Here is a 7,394-nt window from a genome sequence, read left to right on the forward strand (position 1 = left end):
CTTGCCCCTACCTGCAGTCCCACTGCCCCTGTTGCCTACCAACTGTGCTGTGGGTGAAAATGGGCAGCAAGTCCCAGAGGAGGAGGAAGTTACCAGTTGGATCTGGAGAGAGAGAGGGAGAGACGTTACTGTAATGATGCGTCTAATCTGTTTTGAATGTTTTGCCTGTTCGTTAAGTTGTATAGATTTTTTTTTTAAAATGAAGAGTTCCCTCCCATTTTGTTTCTGTCGTAGGTTATTTTTCGCGACCATGTAATGGAATGTTAACAAGTATAGTTTCCACTCCACACACCTACCACTGTAGGATGCCTGCTCCCATTCTCCCCTCTGAACGCGGGACCGTTGGCTCGCTCTCCATTTGTAGCTCCTGTCAAGGCTCAAGCCGTTGCGATTTATCCAAGCTGCCTGGCTGTAAATTAAAATGGTCATTTTGCTAACTCCCTACGTTGGAGTGCATGTTTATGCAACGCTCACTGCAAAGCAGGGCTGCCTCTTAAGAAATGACTGCTTATCTACCTGCGCATCCTAGTCACACCTCGTGCTGGTCATGATCGCCACCTGTCTTCATATTGCCAGGTTATTCTGATGTTGGGTGTACTCGTGATTGTTTAAAAATAACTCATGGTTCAGTTTTAATTTAATAGATTTCTCCCAATCTGTGATGTTTAATTTTTACTGACCACACTTTATTTCAAAAATAATAAAAACAAACTCAGTTACATTTAACTATCCCTTAAAATGTAACCTGCTCCTGCTTTTTATTCTGCTCGATAATTTAGCTTCAATGTGCCCTAAATAAACACCTTGCTCCCTTCCCCCAGCCACCCCCCCCAATCTTCCACCTGACCTATGGTCTAGTGGTGTGCTAGGAACAGGAAGATCCCATGTTTAGTTCTGGTGCCTGTGCTGCCATTGAACCCCAGCCTGGTGGAAGTTGGTGGTCGCGGGTTGGTGGTGGGGGACGTGCCATTGGTGCTGTGTTGCAGTCGGGCTGAGCAACCTTGAGGTTTCCCTTTGGCTGGGGGAAGGTGAGGAGTCAGCCAGGTGCCTTGCTCTGTGGGTAAGTGGGCTTGAGGGTGGCAGTATGGAGGCAGGTCAGGATTGGGGGGAGGGGTTTGGCTGTCGTGATGAAATATCCCGGTGCCCCATGAATGGCCCATGTGGAACTGGTGCCCGCCGGGTGCTCTGCTTCAACAAGAGGAGGGTCATCTACCAAAGATTTGTTGGAAGTGTTGCTCGCTGGCTCCTGCAGTTTTTAGCTTGGGCAGTTTAAACAGAAACTGGACACAGGATCTTTTATTTGGACAGATCGTAAGTGTGACTGACAGAAGGCGGAGTGGGGTGGGGGGTCCTTAAAGCAGCGAGTGGCACCCTGGCAATTTTAAATGCACCAAACCCCCACTGCTAACTCTTGCATGTGGCATGTCTTGTGTCAGAAGTTTGTCCAGATTTCTTTTGTACCTGTTGCTGTTTCCTTAGACTGATCACAGCATAGGGCTTGCTGGGTTTTTTGCTATCTTTCTACATTGGCCTGACACAGACCCATGTGGTAACATAACTTTCCACTTGGCATGAAGCTATTTCGCACTTTGGGGTTTTTTTTATATCACTCTCTTACAATTCAGTTTGTCACAGAAATGCTTCCAGTCTTACAACCCAATAAAAAAAATTTACCTACTTGATTTTGAGTGATCCGTCTCACCATGCTCAGGAAGATTTTGGTGTTCGTTGTCAGACCTGCGAGTGGGTGATCTGATTCTGTTAAACAAAGGGTGCTTATCACTTAACCTGAACCTGAACAGTGGACATCTTTGAAGGAAGTAAATACTAATCCTAGTATTGATGCATCAGCAGCAAAGGATCCATCCTATAGTCACTCTCCACCTGAAGGAACCTGATGCCTCACCTCAATTTTCTTATAAATATAATAAACTGAAGCCTTTTATGACCTGACTGAGTCAACTTTCCAATTGTGTGTAATAATGCATCTTTTTAAAAAGGGAGACTTTGGGTTACAAAAACAGAATTTCTGATGGAAGGTCACTGATTTGATACGTTAACTGTTTTTATCTCCACAGATGCTGCCAGTCCAGTTGAGTATTTCCAGCATTTTCTGTTTTTTTATTTCAGACTGTTGCTTTGGCTGAGATCAGTTAACACGGAACAGATTTGGGGGAGGGGGGGTGGGGGGTAATTATTGAAAAGGTGAAGTCTGCCATATTAAAGATGTCTAGTGCTGTTAGATTTGGTTCTGGTCACCCAAGCCCAAAGGGGAATATTTAAATTCTGTAAGTAGGAAGTTACAAAAAAGCACAGAAAAACTCAGAACCTTCAGCCTTGAAAGGAGTTGGATGAGAGATTTGTGGAGCTATGTCCAATATTGTGTGGAAAGGACAATTGGAAGATGAGCTAAACCACAATTGTAGGTCACGGTGACAGGTATAAATTGGTTTTAAAAAAAGGGCAAGATGAGGGAGAATGTGAAATGTTTCATCAGACTGGAAAATGTGCCTTGTTAACAGTGCAGGACATGACTGGAGAATTTGTGATAAGGAAAGATTGGATAAGCTAGGCTCACTTTCTTTGAATTTAGAAGCGATGGAAAGACCTAATTGAAGTGTATAAAATGGAGGGGTCTAGATAGAGTTGGGAGGAGGTCTTGTGGTGCGGTGGGTAGTGTCCCTATCTCTGGGCCAGCAGCTCTGGGTTCAAGTCCCACCTTGTAGGCTTGATGGCCATAGAAGGTGCGTTTCATAACATGGCCAAACAGGTTGATTATCAGCCTGTAAATCCTTCCAATACGCCTGATGTCAGGCGGTAAGGGCAGGAGAGGTTTCATACTGCTGAAGGCTGCAGACCAATCCATTCGAAATCCATGGTTACCAACCCCGTTTTAGAGCATCGTACTGGGAGGAGGAAGAGTTAAGTGTGAGTAGGAATTAGCTATTCCCATAAACAGGGGGCATGGATTTAGGGTACGAGGTGGGAGTTTAGAGTGGATTCGAGGGGAGGTTTTTTTTCACCCAGTGGATGGTGGGGATGTGGAACTCACTGCCTGAAAGGATGGTAGAGGCAGAAACCCTAATTTCAAAGTACTTGGATGGGCCACTTGAATAGCTGTAACCAGCAAGGAAAGTCAGATTAGGCTGGATGGCTACTTGACCACTGGTGCAGACAGGATGAACTGAATGGCCTCCTTCGATCTGTGCTGTAAATTTCCATAATATATCGGGTTGGTCAAAGGTATCTGATATCACCCCCAGTTTTTCCCCCATATACTTTATTCATAAAATTCATAAACGTACATTCTGAGGTGCCTCGATACCGTTGTAATATTCTTGGTATTTACAATATACGTTCCATTTTAGGCAGGCAGCCCGAGGACAAAACATTTCAGATTGAAGATTACAGAAAATGCAATAGAATACTTGTATCCATACTGCAGGTTCCATTCTGAGGTGCTTCAATACAATTTCAATAGTCTTGCCATTTACAAAATACATTATTCCTTGTTAGGTAGCTGGAGTACTGTGTGCAGTTCTGGTCGCCACACTCTAGGAAGGATGTGATTGCACTGGAGAGGGTGCAGAGGAGATTCACCAGGATGTTGCCTGGGCTGGACCGTTTCAGCTATGAAGAGACACTGGAGCAGAGAAGGCTGAGGGGGGGGACCTGATAAGAGGTGTACAAAATTATGAAGAGCATAGATAGGGTAGGTAGGAAGAAACTTTTCCCCTTAGCGGAGGTGTCAATAACCAGGGGGCAGTGATTTAAGGTAAGGGGCAGGAGGTTTAGAGTGGATTTGAGGAATTTTTTTTTTCACCCAGAGGATGATTGGAATCTGGAACACACTGCCTGAGGGGGTGATAGAGGCAGGAACCCTCACAACATTTAAGAAGTATTTAGATGAGCATTTGAAACACCATAGCATACAGGGCCAAGTGCTGGAAAATGGGATTAGAATAGATAGGTGCTTGATGGCTGGCACAGACACGATGGGCTGAAGGGCCTGTTTCTGTGCTGTATAACTTTGTATAGAGTCATAGAGGTCTACAGTACAGAAAAAGGCCCTTCGGCCCATCGAGTCTGCGCCGGTCAAACAAGTACCTAACTATTCTAATTCCATTTTCCAGCACTAGGCCCATAGCCTTGTATGCCATGGCATCGCAAGTGCACATCCAAATACTTCTTAAATGTTATGAGGGTTTCTGTCTCTACCACCCTTTCAGGCAGAGAGTTCCAGATTCCCACCACCCTCTGGGTGAAAAAATTCTTCCTCACATCCCCTCTAAACCGCCTGCCCCTTACCTTAAATCTATGCCCCTGGTTATTGATCCCTCCACCAAGGGGAAAAGTTCCTTCCTGTCTACCCTATCTATGCCCCTCATAATTTTATACACCTCAATCATGTCCCCCCTCAATCTCCTCTACTCCAGGGAAAATAACCCTAGCCTATCCAATCTCTCCTCATAACTAAAACTCTCCAGCACAGGCAACATCCTGGTAAATCTCCTCTGCACTCTCTCAAGTGCAATCACATCCTTCCTATAATGCAGATCCTGGAACTGCACGCAATACTCTAGCTGTTGCCTAACCAGCGTTTTATACAGTTCCAGCACAACCTCCCTGCTCTTATATTCTATGCCTCGGCTAATAAAAGCAAGTATCCCATATGCCTTCTTAACCACCTTATCTACCTGTCCCACTACCTTAAGGGACCGGTGGACCTGCATACCAAGGTCCTTCTGATCCTTGGTACTTCCCAGGGTCCTACCATTCATCGTGTATTCCCATGTCTTGTTTGTCATGCCCAAGTGCATCACCTCACACTTATCTGGATTAAATTCCATTTGCCACTGATCAGCCCATCTGACCAGCCCATCTATATCCTCCTGTAATCTAAGACTATCCACCTCACTGTTTACCACTCCACCAATTTTTGTGTCATCCACAAACTTACTGATCAACCCTCCTACATTCAAGTCTAAATCGTTTATGTATACCACAAACAGCAAGGGACCCAACACCGATCCCTGTTGAACCCCACTGGACACAGGCATCCAGTCACAAAAACACCCCTCGACCATCACCCTCTGCTTCCTGCAGCCAATTCTGGATCTAATTTGCCAAATTGCCTTGGATCCCATGGGCTCTTACCTTCATTATCAGTCTCCCATGCGGGACCTTATCAAAAGCCTTGCTTAAGTCCAAGTAGACTACGTTAAATGCATTGCCCTCATCTACACACATGGTCACCTCTTCGAAAAATTCAATCAAATTGGTCAGACATGACCTCCCCTTAACAAAACCATGCTGACTGTCCTTGATTAATCCCTGCCTCTCCAAGTGTAGATTAATTCTGTCCCTCAGAATTGCTTCCAATAGTTTCCCCACCACTGAGGTTAGACTGACTGGCCTGTAGTTCCCCGGTTTATCCCTTCCTCCCTTCTTGAATAACGGTACCACATTGGCTGTCCTCCAGTCCTCTGGCACCTCTGCTGTGGCCAGAGAGGTATTGAAAATTAATGCCAGCTTCCGTGCTATCTCCTCCCTTGCCTCACTAAACAGCCTGGGATACATTTCATCCGGGCCTGGAGATTTATCTACTTTTAAGCCTGTCAGACCACTTAGAACCTCCTCCCTTTCTCTGCTGATTTCTTCAATTATATCACAGTCCTTCTGCCTGATTTCCATACCCACGTTGTCCCTCTTACTTGTAAACACCGACACAAAGTGTTAATTTAGAACCTTACCTATGTGTTCTGGCTCCACATACAAATTACCACTATGGTCCTTAATGGGCCCTGCTCTTTCCCTAGTTATCCTCTTATTCTTAAAATAAAGGAAAATCCAAAGTTATTTTACTAGTACATTAAAAGTTGCCAATGTTTTTTCATGCCCCCTTTTTGCTCTCCTAATTTCCTTTTTAAGTTCCCCCCTTCACATTCTATACTCCTCCAGGACTTCCGCTGTTTGGAGCCCTCGGCATCTGCCATAAGCCTCCCTTTTTCTCTTTATCCAATCCTGTATATCCCTTGACATCCAGGGTTCTCTGGATTTGTGGTCCCACTCTTTATCTTTACTGGAATATGTTGGCCCTGTGCTCTCCCTATTTCCTTCTTGAATGAGTCCCACAGCTCTGATGCAGATTTACCTAAATGTAAATGCTCCCAGTCCACTCTGGCCAAATCATATCTGATCTTATTAAAATCGGCCTTCCCCCAATTTAGAACTCTGATTGCTGGCCCATCCTTGTCCTTTTCCATTACAACCTTGAATCTAATGGAGTTATGATCACTATCTGCAAAATGTTCCCCCACTGATACCTCTACCACTTGCCCAGCTTCATTCCCTAAAATTAAGCCCAGGATCACCCCCTCTCTTGTAGGGCCTTCTATGTACTGGCTTAAAAAGCTCTCCTAGATGCATTTTAAGAATTCCGCTCCCTCTAAACCTATCACACTATGACTAACCCAGTTAATGTTGGGGAAGTTGAAATCGCCCACTTTTATTACCCTACTATTTTTACGTTTCTCTGAAATTTGCCTACATATCTGCTCTTCTATTTCTGTCTGACTGTTTGGGGGTCTATGGTACACTCCCAGCAATGTGATTGCCCCTTTTTTGTTTTTAAGTTCTACCCATATGGCTTCATTTGAGGAGCCTTCTAAGATGTCATCCCTCCTTACTGCTGTAATTGGTTCCTTGATCAATATTGCGATACCCCCTCCTCTTTTACCACCTTCCCTGTCTCGCCTGAAGACCCCTATGTCTGGGAACATTGAGCTGCCAATCCTGCCCCTCTCTCAACCATGTCTCTGTGACAGCAATGACATCATACTTCATTGTGTTAATTTGTGCCCTCAACTCATCCGCCTTATTCGTCAGACTCCTTGCATTAAAATAAGTACCATCCAACCTTGCCAAACCCCCACAAGGTTCCACACAGTTTCTAGCCCCTCAGTGTGCTAGCCGGTTATTATGATGATGCCTGATTCTCAGCTGTAGCCTTTGTGCAGGTGTTACTTCCCCATCTCACAAAGTAATTGTCCCCAATCACAGCCAATGTCCATTGCATTACCCTTTATCTCATATAATTGTCCCATGAAACAATGGCTGTGTTTTTGCATATTTGTCGCTATCTGGCTGAACTTTGCTACCAGGCCATGCATTTGCATGTCTCTCTATCCAGTTGCAGGAGCAAAATCACTGCCAATACTGCAATGGGGACAATGCTGCTGCCTGGCTGTCCCAGTGCCGGCTCTGCGCCTGCGCCTGCGCCGCTGCCTGGCTGTCCCAGTGCCGGCTCTGCGCCTGCGCCGCTGCCTGGCTGTCCCGGTGCTGGAGGCGGGCCTGCGCAAGGGGTTGGGGCGGTTCGGTCACTGGCGGGTGAC

The sequence above is a fragment of the Cetorhinus maximus genome, chromosome 29 (assembly GCF_964194155.1).
Source record: "Cetorhinus maximus chromosome 29, sCetMax3.hap1.1, whole genome shotgun sequence".
NCBI lineage: Eukaryota > Metazoa > Chordata > Chondrichthyes > Lamniformes > Cetorhinidae > Cetorhinus > Cetorhinus maximus.